This window comes from Strongylocentrotus purpuratus, unplaced genomic scaffold (genome assembly GCF_000002235.5).
Source record: "Strongylocentrotus purpuratus isolate Spur 01 unplaced genomic scaffold, Spur_5.0 spur5_scaffold_13, whole genome shotgun sequence".
Classification (NCBI taxonomy): domain Eukaryota; kingdom Metazoa; phylum Echinodermata; class Echinoidea; order Camarodonta; family Strongylocentrotidae; genus Strongylocentrotus; species Strongylocentrotus purpuratus.
Genome location: NW_022145598.1, coordinates 19291888 through 19305899, shown reverse-complemented (window position 1 = coordinate 19305899; position 14012 = coordinate 19291888). Strand labels below are relative to the sequence as shown.

The window sequence follows — 14012 nt, the reverse complement described above, 5'->3', positions numbered from 1 at the left end:
ATTCATATCATAACAATTAAGCCATCTCTCTCTCCATCTATCTATCTATTTCTGTTTCTCTCTCTCTCTCATCCTTTCTTTGACTCTTCCTCTCTCCTTCTCTCTCTCTTTCTCCCCTACCGCCCCCCTCCCCTCTCTCTCTCTCTCTCTCTATCTCCCTTTCTATACCCCTTTCCATCGACCCCCTGCTCTCTGCTTGGCAACATTTGGCATACATTATACTGTGTACTTCATTTACACATTTACATTTTGGACTAAACAATAAATTTATTTTCTGTAACTTAGCCTGTCTTAATTTAGCATACGTTGGGAGAGATTACGAAAATTAAGAAGTACAATTAATGATGATGAAAGTAAAATAATAACTATCTTTATTTTGCATAACCTCTTTTTTAAGTGAAAGATCAAAACACTGCCTGTTTTCTAATATCAAATATAATCTATAATAATGATAATTATTATTATTGTTATTATTATTAGTTGTACATATCTTGTTTACCCAGGGTAGTCTCATCAGTATTGATACGGTTCTCCCTGAGGGCACTAAACCATATTATTACCCTGGCTTCTACTATAAATCTTACGTTAATCGTTACGCTACGTTAACTTATTTTAATCCATCACATCTCCGATGAATTATGAGATGTTAGCATTTACATAATTAGAACATAATTGCTACTGTAACATTGTATAATATGAATAGAGAAAGCGATACAGTAGTATTTTGAATATTTGAAAGAAATTATTACTAGGCTATATCATGCCATGCATTATACAAGTGTCAAACAACTCTATGACTAGAATGATCTGAAAACATACCTCTACCATTCTTCTTAATTTGTTGATAGACTTAGGGATAGCGTCTTGAATCCTCTGGAAAAGGCGCTATACAGATAAATCCCATTATCATTATCAACCGTCTCAATTATTGCAGAATTTTTCCGTAAGAGGGAGTCTGTTTTCTTAAATCAAATATAACTTATAATAATGATAACTAATATAATTATTATGATAATTATTATTATTATTATCATGATTATTATTATTATTATTATTATTATCATTATTATTATTATTATTATTATTATATGTCTTCTTTACCCTCGGGATAGCCTCATCAGTATGGATACTGTTCTCCCTAAGGGCCCTAAAATATATCATTACACCGGCTTGTACTTTATAACTTAGTTAATCGTTACACTGAGTTAACTTATGTTAACCCATAATTATGAGATGTTAGCATTCAATATAATTAGAACATACTGTAACATTGTATAATATGAATAGAGAAAGCGATACAGTAGTCTTTTGAATATGTGATGGACATTATGACTAGGCTATATTATGCCATGCATTATACAAGTGTCAAACAACTATATGACTAGAATGATCTGAAAACATACCTCTACAATTCTCTTTAATTTGTTTATAGACTAAGGGACAGGGTCTTCAATCATATGGAAAAGGCGCTATATATACAAAATCAAATTATCATCATATCATCCGTCTCATTTATTGCAGTCTTTTTTCCATCTGATGGAGTTCGTGTTTTGCAAATTAAAAAACAACGAATGCATTACTATAACAATATTTGTTTAAAAAGATGCAATACATCTATAATCTAAATACAACAATGTATTTATAAATTATTACGTTTACCAGAAGATATCAGCAAAGCCAGATAATTGTTTACATCTACATATGCTAATCATAAGACTTGTACACTTTGAATGAACATTTATCTACCTCGTGTCAGAGGGGACCTTCTACAAGGAATTTATTTCGTTTGATTTTGGTCACGTGAATACATTATCTCAATATATGGATCTGCATCCTGCCCGGTATCTTTCATTTTCATAGCCATGGTGTCGGTAGCCAGTGGCGGATCCAGGGGGCCCGGGGGCCCGCCCCCCCCCCCCCCTTGGAAAAAAATGTGTATTTTTACATTTGTTAACGTTAATGTTACCTTTTTTGGAGATGCCCCCCCCCCCTGGCGCTCAAAGGGGGCACAATTTTTCAAATATTCGAGGGCCAAAAAAAAAATTAGGTGCTCACCTATGGGGTTAAGGCTGGCAAGAACATAATGAGGGCCGTATTCCTGTTTGAACATTCCTTAGTCGAAATGAAAAAGATATTTTTCTTCTGTTTGTTTGTTTTTCATCAAAAAAAGGTGATAAAAAATAGTCTAGTTTTCAGTAGGAAATATCATAAAGATAAGACAAAAATAGCATTAAAGGAGTCACACCAAGAAGCAAAAGTGTATTGAATTGATGCAAAATTCATATCATTACGAAGGGGAAGCCTTACTGATCAAATACAACAAATTTCCTCTTCAAATATGTTTGGGGCCCGCAGAAATCAACTTTCAAAACTGTTAGTTTTGAGATCCAGATTTACTGCCTTCAGCAGTCCTTCGTATGACGTCACTATTGTGACGTCACACCCTGGACACGGCTGTCTAGCTGCAGACTAATACACGCGCGACTCCGGTATGCGGCCGGTACCGAGCTGTTTGTCCAGGGTGTGACGTCACTTTTCAGAGCTCGCTACGCTCGTGTGTTTGGCTTACGTTCGGGGGCGCTTGGGGGGTCTAAGAAGGGTCTTGAAAAATTGCATTTTACGCCTTTCCATGATATCTATATGATTTCTCAGCAAATTATTCGTGTTTTTCAAGAGAAAATCTTTCCATCCATATGTAATTTGTTCTAATTATCAGTTGTTAGTAAATTTTCTTTGTGTAGCTCCTTTAATAAAACGACGAGGATGGTTTTATACTACGTGTAGTATCATGGTGTAGTGTGTGTCCTGTTATTGGTCGCGAAGGTAATACAATATGGCTTTAAAGTTCACCCTTGCTTCGGCTTAATACGCTAATGATACACATTAAATCAAACTCCCTCTTGCGAGATCAGTTCTAATAAAAACTAATCCTATCCTTGTTTATTACAGTTGTAATACCTATCCTATCCGAAACCTTGATATTTTACTGGCCTAACGCACCCTATATCCTATTTATTATAAAAGGAATGATGAAATTAGTAATAATACAATAATATTCAGCTTTTATATAGCGCTTAATACAATGTCTCTAAGCGCTTTACTAATATACTATTAACAACAACAACATCAGAGATTATCAAGTAACAGCCTATGATATTTTGACAAACTCGCTACATGTATACCTTTACTTATAGAGCTCATGATATATAGTCAAACTTGTCTTCATAGCCACCTCTCTTTAGTGCCATGCATCTTTTCTCCCTTGTGAAAACTAACTGTAGAAGCTGTTTATAGCAAGGCAACAATTTTACAGGGTGTGGCCATTATTTTTCCGTGGAATGACCTTAATAGTCAGGTTTGACTGTATTTTAAAGCTCGTTCTGGGTCCTACTTCATGGAATCACTTTACAACTGGCAACTCGTAGTCCGGCTCAGTATTCTCATCGGCTACTCCTAAGTTTGATTTCTTCACTCTAGCTGTTTGCTTTAGTATTGTTTGATTTTCATATTCTACCCCCTCGATTGCATTTGTGTGGCCTCTATTTCCGTGTCTAGTTGCTTTGATGTCTTCGTAGGTTGGTTGCTTCATAGTTGTTGCATCTAAGGACGTGTATGGATCTAGTTCCTGTCCCTCCCTGTCACTGACTGGCGGTTTTAGAGCGATTTTAGAGCGTCTGACATGGAGGAAAGAAAGATTATTGGGGAAATATAACATAGTTGTGTTCAGTGGCGTACGCAGGATTTTTTCAAGGGGGGAGGGGTTAACATTTTTTCCCAACGACTCAGCCAACCGCTGAATAAGCGGGGGGGGGGGGGGGTAAGAGCACATGTGTTTTGGGGGTCCCGTTTGGGGGTTTAACAAATCAAAAGAGGGGGGTTTACCCCCCCCCCCCCCTCCCCTGCGCACGCGCCTGGTTGTGTTATAGCATCAGCGCCTTCTAGGTAATCATTCAAATTATTATTATTATTTTATAAATTGGATTATTGTTATCATTATGGGGCGATTGTGGGTGTTTATGAGTGGTGGGGGCGGTATGGGGGATTGGGGCGGTGGGCTTTTAAAGGTCAACTCGATCTATATCTCACCTGAGATGCAGGTACATCAATGTTATGATGATACCATACAAGGTAACAAAAGCGAGTAGTATGCCCACAGCGAGAGTGCTGGCCACATCTGAAGAAGAACAAAATCAGGAAATAATTTATAGACAATAGGCCCATTTACACATCGATTTTGGGGCACTGCCATTTACACTCTGGAAAAACCCACAATAAACCTTCGGTGCTCAGATTCAGATTCAGATTTTATTTTCCATGTTAAAAAAAACAGAAATTTGGCCTCAGTCAAGGCAAGGGATGACAATGAATAGCATAAGTTTGCACAAAACAAAAACTTCAATTATATTAACAAACAGTTGAACATATTCTGACAAAAGTAAAGACCTACGCTAAGGAAGAGGAGATAGCAGAGAAAGATGAGAAAAAGTATGAGGGAGGAGCAAGAACGAACAAGAATATAGGTAAGTGGAAGACAGAATAAAACCGCTTACATATTATAACTCCAAACATCTGCTTTACTAAAGTTAAAAAGGTAAAAAGGCAGCAGCTCCCACCAGGCGCGTACGCAGGGGGAGGTGTTTGGGGGGGTTACCCCCCCCCCCCCCCCCTTTGGTATTTTTATGTGTATAAACCCCCCTAAAAAAAAAAAAAAAAACCCTTTGGTTTTTTTTTTTTTTTTTTTAATAATAATAAAAAATATATATATATATATATATATTCCTATGGCTGACCTAAAACAGGTGACCTTACCCACCCCCAACGGAGCAAAATGTCAAATTTTCAAATTTCGAGACCAAAAAAAAAAAAGTGTCCTCTTACCCCCCCCCCCCCCCCCCCCCCCCCCGCTTATTCAGCGGCCGGTCGATGCGAAATTTTCGGCCCGATTTAAAAATGTTAAACCCCCCCCCCCCCCCTTGAAAAAATCCTGCGTACGCGCCTGGCTCCCACTTGCAAACATGTACAAATTCCGCAAAGCTCCACCTGCAGACCCTCTCCAGCGCGAGCACACCCCAGCAAAATCCCAAACCAACCGGGCAAGAAGCCCGGCAATGAGAAGTAAGCGTCCCTTCTATTCTCTCTTAGTTAAATTTCGTGTCTGTCAGACACTTCATTCAGATCAAGAGAAAACAAAAGAAAGGCGCCATCCCTCCCACCACAAAACCACTCCCCCGTCAGACCTAAATTCCACCAGGGTCACCCTATCACGTCCATAAAATGTCATAAACTTTAATTTTCTTTGTTATTTATAACGGAATATATTTTTGTTCATAAAGGGTTAGATGTAAACATATTTGCAATAATATTTAGGGTGCATGTATGATTGAAAATTTCCTCGAGGTAAAACGAATATTCCTGATTTTTTTTTCTCACTGCAGAGCAAATGGGAGGGGAGCTCGCAAGGTACATCACAGAGTTGCCAACTTGCGTTTGATCGATAGCAACTTCAAAAATTCATAACTTTTGTTTTTTAATCGGATTTGCTCAAACTTTCACCTACCTGTTCCTCTTATTTTCTGCTTCTATGGAAGCTCACTTAATATCAAGGAGGCCTTTCCCTTTAGAATTACGTTTGAAAACAATCAATTATGATGATAGCTTAGTTCTACTTCCTTTCCATTGATTTGTTATTGTTGTTCTATTTTGTTAATATACAATATCGTATACTGAAATTGACAGTTATTAAAATCATTATAAAATAATATGTAGCAGAAGCTCTCTGTATCAAAAATATGTTATAGGACCAACGAAATTACTTTTTTATATTGATATACCGGAATGGTGCGAAATTCCCCACCAGAATCCATAATTATGTGTCTTTAATGACAGTATATTCTGACACTATACTTCGGATTTACATATACTGCCACCTTGGGCAATAGGGACTTTTAGATTTGAGTGGACGAGAACACGACGAACGCCGACTGATCATGCGTGTCAACTTCCTTAACTGCCCATGTTGACTACAATTAGAAATCTTTTAGATTTCACTCGACGATATACATGCATGCAGGAAGTAACACTATGAACATCACGGACAAAGAAAGAGGACAAAAGATACAGTTCCTCATTTTACCCTCAACAAAAGAACATACCTTTACTGCTATTAGGTAAAAATGTGTAGATCAGGTGAATATGCATGTGACACCTGTTCTACACATTTTTACATAATAGCAGGGAAGAAATGTTCCTTTGTCTACATGAGGAACTGTATATTTTATGCGCACGCGGCATACTAGTACCTTGAGCATGTAAAAGCACTATAGAAATATCAATATGTATGTATGTATGTATGTACTAGATTTAGGAAAATCAAGGTTGACGCATTCTCGATCGCCGACTGAGACGACGTAACGTATGCGCAGTGCCTTATGGAGCTCTCACACTCTGCCGTGTAGGCCTACCGTCCACCTGCCGGGCTATTAAAAAACAACAGAGTCCAGAACGTTGGGTTTTGAGCGAACTTATCCCCGGCCGCAAAAAAAAATCATAAAATTAATCTTTTCACCGTTTCGTTGCCATCTTCTGACCGTTCTCCCCGGGTGCATACCGGGTGTTGAACGTGCTTCTACCGTCTTCACCGCCCAGATTGACTTTTGTTGAAATTTTGGCCGTTTCCATACCGGGCCCATACCGGGTCTCGAACGTGTGCACCGGGTTTGTAGCAGCCACCTACCAGTCACTTAGCGTCCCCTCACCACTCGGAGGGTCCTGTGAGCGAGTCCCCGGACTGCTGACGTCATGACACGACTGCCATAAATACCCCGATTTGAACGGCAACGGTCAGTCCGCTCTCCATTTTCATCACCGTTCTTGTAACGGGTTATGAGCGTGTTGTGAACGTGTTCATACAGTGTGACCGTTTTCATAACGTATTCATACCGTCCTCATACCGTTCAACACCGTCCTCTTGCCGCTTACTTGCGGCCGGTGCCAGCCGGCCAATGTTTTGAACATGCCCAAAACTTTCGCCGGGTCCCACCGGGTTTAAATAAGCGCCAACGCCCTATTAACGTGTTGCCCGCTTTGATAACGAACCACCGTGTGCCCTCGCCGTCCTCCACCGTCCGCAGACATTTTCGCGCACGGTGGCACACGGTAGGCCTACACGGCAGAATGTGAGAGTCACTTTAAAGGGATCGTGTAACAATGTTAAATCTGAGATACACGGCCCGACGTGTTATCAGTGTCTGTGATATGGTGTAATATTGAAGCCCTAAAAATATTGCGCTTCAAAATGATCAAGAAGTGCCTCAAAAAAGTAAAAATCTTTCAGTGACCGGTTTTACCATACTCGTTTTCCCCAATAGACTGTAGTGTTATGAAAACCGTCAGGCGAACGGTTTTCAAACTTTGTAATTCCAATCATAAATATCTTGATAATCAGGCAGGCGATCGGCTTGTAAAAGTCATGGGGTTCCTGACTGACCTAAAGGTTTATAATTATCATTGCATCATGAGCTAAATCCAGAATTTTGTTTCAGAATCTGAGACAAAGTTACCGGATCCCTTTAAAATGACGCCACACGTTGCAGTCTAAGCAGTCGACGTGCAAATCTAAAATTCCCTACTGAAATCGGATGAAAAACGAAGAAGTAAGATCCACGTAGATAAAGAGTTATTATGAGTTTGGTGAAATTCAGTCCTTAATTTCCTCTTCCAGGTATTACAGGCCCGTCCGTGTAATAGACGAACATTTTAAAAGATGATTGACTGGATTTTCCATAATAATTAGAGGTCTTCAAGCGAATGCATTGTCGTTTTGATGTTTTATTGAGAAATGTGCATCCTTGTTTGTGCGTTTTCCTCTTCTTATTTTTCTTTCATTCTATCATTTTCTTTCCTTCTCTTCTTCGTCATTTTGGCAAATGCATGGGAGTCATACTTCGTCCAAGTTTTTATTAAAAGATTTCCTTTCTTCAGATATATTTCAAACAGCTTCTTAATATCAGTTATACCATTATTAATGTAAATTTGGAGCCACAATATCAAAATCAGAAAAAGGTATACACCCAAATCAATGTTACCCCATGTTGAAAAATAAAATATATAATTACAAGAACAATTACCACTTTGTTGGAGTGTTGTGGGCGTTTGCAAGGGTGTGGTCATTGTTGATGACGTCACAGCATCCCTGGTATTACTTGTCATCTCTGAGCTTGGTTGAATGGTCACTTCGTCAAGCTTCGCAGTTGACACAACGGCGGGTGTCGTCTGAACAGTTTCGACGAGAACTACATATACGTAAAACAGACGAGTTACAAGATAAGTGTCTAAATAACCTTGTACATAGCCTAGGGTATAGGTCAACAGTATAGAGCTACTTTGGAAAGTTATAATGAGACGTTTTATCACAATGTGACGCAGTGGCGGATCCAGGACCCCCCCCCCCCCCCTGGGAACAAAAACGTGTAAAAACTCGTCTTTTGGGGGGGGCTTGGACCCCCCCCCCCCCGGCGCCCAAGGGGGGTGCAAATTTTCGAGGGCCAAACAAAAGAAAAATGTGCTCACTACTGCTTAATCTGTAGCTTAATCATACTTTAAGCGCTAATGATGATGTTATCATCAACGGTGGGTGTATGTGTAAGTTTACAAAGTCTCAATATTATTACTGAATATACTCACTTCTGAAGACAGCTATAAATGTTGTCTCACCACAGCCGTCTGTATTGTCTCCTGCACATGGGACCTGACAGAACCGATCATAACTCGGTCCACGTAATAATTTTATGTTAGAGATGTTGCCGACTTCACCACAGAAACATTCATTGCCATTTTTTACGCCAGCGTGTGTATAGTTAGCTGTGGTTGACTCGTTACAAAATGTGATGCAATGTGAAATACTCATCGACTTACTGATGTAGATGTCGCCCTGAAGCAATCTGTCATTGGGATCATCCCAAAAACATCCTAAATACCCTTCAACTGTAAGGAAGACGAAAAATCACGAAATTTACAGTGTCATCTTTCCAAAGTGAAATTGCAGATGAAATGTATTCAACTGATATCAACGTAAGAAGTAGCAATAACAATACTTGATTTGGTACTACAAAATCGAGGAACACCAACGAAAACATACATTCTAAAACTTTTCGTCTTGCCCTCATCAGATTAAATGAAAGAACAGAAAGTATGATACATTTCCAAAGGGCCAGCCCATTGTCCAGTCACATTTGATTATTCTTAATTTTATATATCATTTCCGGCAGTTAATTTGAACTAGTAACAATTCTTATTACCAATTTGAATTTGTAGTATATTTGCAGTACTCTTGTTCAGCCACTCTTGATTATTTGTATCCATATCCATATTCTTTTCCAGCAGTACTATTCTATTGTTATTTTTGTATATATCTATCTTGATCCTGTTATTTCTTGCTTGTTATAAATACGTTTGATGTACCATTGTCATTTTTTTTAAATCACAAATGATATGCTTATTTGATGTATTTACATTGTTTCACACGGCCCCAATGGAAATCAGTCTTGTAACTGTTTTGGCTCTTTTGACCTTGTATAGATGAAGATATCAATTCAATTCAATTCAATTAGTTTTTTGTTTTAAAATATTACCAAATAATAACATATTGTAAATAGATATCGACATCAGTAAGTGGTGGCACAAGAACAAAATCAATTATTGGTGTTGATGATTATACTTTGGGAGGTTTCGCATAGACATGATAAAGGAAATGTTAAACGTTAACGGTACATAAAGGCTGACTTTGTTCCATCAGATCTTCCCGTCTTTGGGTTGCACGAACTCTCATGATAAACAAGCCCTAATTTCCCAAAGATCGGGAGTAAGGTGTGTGAAATACAACCCTTCTATTAATTGCCAAAGTATTGGGCCCAGTTTACCCAACACTCCCTGAAAAACCTACAAAAAAAATTTACGAAACTCGCCGCTCTATCCGTCACTTTTTAATACGAGAAAAATAATCACGAGCGTTGTAAAAGGCCAGGGATCGACACTTCGTCATTGTCTTATAGAAATATGTGATTTGGTCTAGCGGTAATGTCCGTGGGACACGGTCAGATCTCTGCATTGTCTTAACCCTAATAAGGCCGGGCTATTTCAGGTCTTAATACGGCCGGGGGGAGGCCATTATGGCCCCCCCTCAAGATCTCAGCCATGAAAAGGCCGATCGCCGCGAAAATTTGCACGTATGTCAAGTGAAGTGTATAGAATACTATGGTAAATTTAATTTTTTGAAAAATTCACTCATTTCCATATTTATGGTAATTTATGCAAATTAGGTCATAAATTCACATTTTTACCCATAAATCATATATTATTCATATTTAAACATTAGTTTTCACTTCATATATTCTTTAGACCATTTGAAATAATATTACCAAAAAAAAATTGGAAGAGCGGCGTTATTCCTTATGTTATCTATTGATTTGATGATTTCTTATGTATTTCTTTGTTTTTTTGTTGATGTATTTTATTGTTTTTGTTGTTTTCTTTTAATTCTCACTATAATTCAATTATTTTGAACCCTAAAATAAACACCCAAACTATAAACAAGACCAAATAACCAATGTTTTATCTCTTTTTTGGAAAAATGAGATTTCCATATGTTTTGTACACAAATCACGAAAATGAGCGATTTTCGGGCTGACATGCAAAGACAAAAGGTCACGTGACTTTGTAACGGTTGGTCCGATTTTCGAGGAAAAAAAATTCAAAAGATGCGCAAGACTCTAAAGAAAAAAGTCAGCGATTGGCGGGGCGCTATCCGTATGCGTTCTCGAACAATCGGAAAAATTCCGGGGGGGGCCATAATGCCCCCCCCCCCCCGGCCTTATTAGGGTTAACCTACAAACTGACGGACCCCGGTTCGAGATTAAGTCACGTCTTTCGGATGGTGACGTTAAAGATCGGTCCCCAGAAGGAAATACTCATATCTGATGAAAACCCGTCTACAAAGACCCAAATTACACACACACACACATACGCACATTTCATTGTATGATTGTATGGGGGTATTTTTGCAATTGTACATGTAAAAAGACTAGCCTTAACTCAAGGTCCATCTTTCAAGAAGAAATAGATGTGACTATTTTCATTCAGTTTACCTGACCTTGGGTATGTTTTCACGAAAGGTAGTGTAACCAGAAAAGCCGACCCAACGCGAAGAGCTGATGGAACGAAGTAACAGCAAACAGTAAAGCATTGAATTACGGCCAAACAAAAGTATCAATGGGAAGAATATCCAAGAAAAAGGGGAAACGTCATTTATATTAAGCAAAAGAATTATAGACACTTAAGAACTATTTGTCATAACAGAACCATAAAGACTCCAAAAGTATCTTTGTAATTTCACTTGAATTTGTATTTACTTTATTTTTTTAAGTCAATTCTAGATAGTAAAGGATAAGAGAGAAAAATGGTTGCGCGGCTTTAATCAAAGTTCCCCATTGCTTTCCTCCCTTTAGATACTTTTGCAAGATAGAAAATAGCGTTTCTTTTTTTTTTAGTTTCGAAAAACGTGTTTATATCGACAAGAATATATATAAACTATATATTCAGGAGCGTACGCAGGATTTTTTTCGAAGGGGGGGGGGTAAAATACTATTTGAAAATCGCGCCGAAAATTTCGCAACGACTCAGCCAGACGCTGAATAAGCGGGGGGAGAGAGGGAGGGGGGGTGGGGGGGGGGGAGGGGGGGGGGGGGGGTAAGAGCACTTTTTTTTTCTCTTTTTTTTTGTCCCGAAAATTTGGCCGATCGATATTTCGTTCCGTTGGGGGGGGGGGGGGTAAGGTCACCTGGTTTGGGTCACCCATTAGCACAATTTTGTTTTAATTATTATTAATTTTGTTATTAATTTTTTTTTTTCTCCTCCAAAACAAAAAAAATTGAGGGGGTTCGACACTCAAACCGCCCCCCCCCCCCCTTTTGTACGCGCCTATATATATATATATATATATATATATATATATATACATCAACCTTTTTTCAATAATGTGTAATAAGATTTGAATGTTCGGGGGAAATAATTAAAAGAAATAATGAATGCGTAGTTATTATATCACTGACTTACAGTGACACGGGCGACAAAACACCCTCTTACGAATGGGCATGTAAACTAGTATTTAATCTGCCAATGCGGTAAGACCATTATCCCCCCCCCCCCGCCTCCACATAATGTTGCCCCTAGTTACCACGACACGAAGCTGCTCCTGCTATTGGACATGAACTATTTCCCACGTAACATTCTGTCAAGTAAGCATCTCCTGAAACATTAACAAATAAAAGAGCATATTTTATTTTTGATGTGAGCAATACGCCAAATATACTGTAACGTGGAAGGAAATATTTAATGTACGACTATGATGAGTTACAATAAATACAGTTAGTTATTATTAAATATATACCTCATTTTAAACTCAAATTAAAAAAAATACGCTAATCGTTTGATTGAGACAATATCTTCAATGATACAGCGGTACGTGTGTTTGTGAAGGTTCTTCTTTTTTTTAAATCACCATTGCGAAATATTTAATTATGTGCCAACATTTTAATGGCATGTTTATAACACCGTGATCACAGAGGGAATTATATTGAAGGATATATACTGAATTCAGATTTCGTTAACATATTTGTTACCCCCCCCCCCCCCACGGGCGGATCCAGCCGGCGTCAGGGGAAGGGGCCCTATTCGTGAGAAAATATTTAGCGGCGAAACAGCCGGCCGATAATTCGCTCAATGGGGGGGGGGGGGTAGTGAGCACTATTTTTTTTTTTTGCTCCCGAAAATATGAAAATCGCGCCGGCCGATATTTTGCTCAGGGGGGGGGGGGTTGAGCACTAATTGTTTTTTGGCCCTCGAAAATCTGAAAAATCGCACCCCCCCCCCCCCCCTCCTTGAGCGCCAGGGGAGGGGGCCCATCTCCAAAATAAAATAAGGTAAAATTAACGTGTAAAAATGTATAAGCGATCATTCCCAAATACTCGTAGCAGATGATCTGAAGTCGTACATCAGTTCCAAAAGATTTAGCAATTCTAGCTTTGAAGGGCGTGAGGCCTTTCATTCCTAAAATGAAATAACATGTATATATAACCATTGCATCTGCTCATATAAGTAACACCCAAAGGCCTGAGAAAGTCCTCAGAAGGGGAAATGCGCTTAAGGGCGGATCTAGCTTTTTGCCAAGGGGGTGGGGGGTACTGTTTTTACTTTTTTGTCTTCACTTGTCCGCCCAAAGGGGGTTTAAACCACCGAAACAGCCCCCCCCCCCCCCCTTAGATCCGCCCCAGGCGCTGAACAAGAATGGAATATCATGGTTCTGTTAATCTCCGTAAAATATATGAGAAAGATTTCGTGCTTTACGGGATGTAAAATCGCGATTCCATGACATTTGCTCCGGCGACAATTGCTCCGCTGTAAATTTCATACACTAATCGAATGGCTAACTTCAACCCTGGATTCAACACTATACCCTACCCTAAACCTAACCCTAAACCTAACATAAAACCCTATTGAAACCCTAACCCTAACCCTACATCTTAGACGAAATAAAGCCCGGAGCAATTGTCGCAGGAGCAAGTGTCGTGTCACCAAAATCACCAAAATCGCATTGTATCTCTGTGGTGGGGGTTGAATTCTGTCCATAAGGCGTGTTTGATATTTCTATGCTCGCTCCTGTGAATCCCAAATGTCTGCAAATGATGATGACGGCATCGCGCCAGGCATAATCCCCACATGTTGTCTCCCACGGTCCATTGTCTATCCTGATCTCAACTGTACCTTTATTGGAGGTTGGACCACCGACAAGTCTCACATCTGTTAGGAATATAGAGAACTGAGAGTTTGTCAATTTGGCAAAATAAAAAATACTCTTCGGAGATCTACGCACAAAAATACAGTTACCTGAATGATTAACTGAATTTACTATAATGAATGTGTCTATAATTATGTATCTAGATGCTCTCAGACAATAATAT

At 39.0% G+C, this 14012-nt stretch overlaps 1 long non-coding RNA gene across 1 annotated transcript; it reads right to left on the bottom strand.

The window, feature by feature from the left end:
* Positions 1–2772: 2772 nt before the first annotated feature.
* LOC105445752 lies at positions 2773–4217 on the bottom strand. Its single transcript, XR_004063852.1, has 2 exons — positions 4087–4217; positions 2773–3674 (listed from the first exon to the last, which is right to left on the bottom strand). It is a non-coding gene; the product is annotated as an uncharacterized LOC105445752 (long non-coding RNA).
* Positions 4218–14012: the final 9795 nt, after the last annotated feature.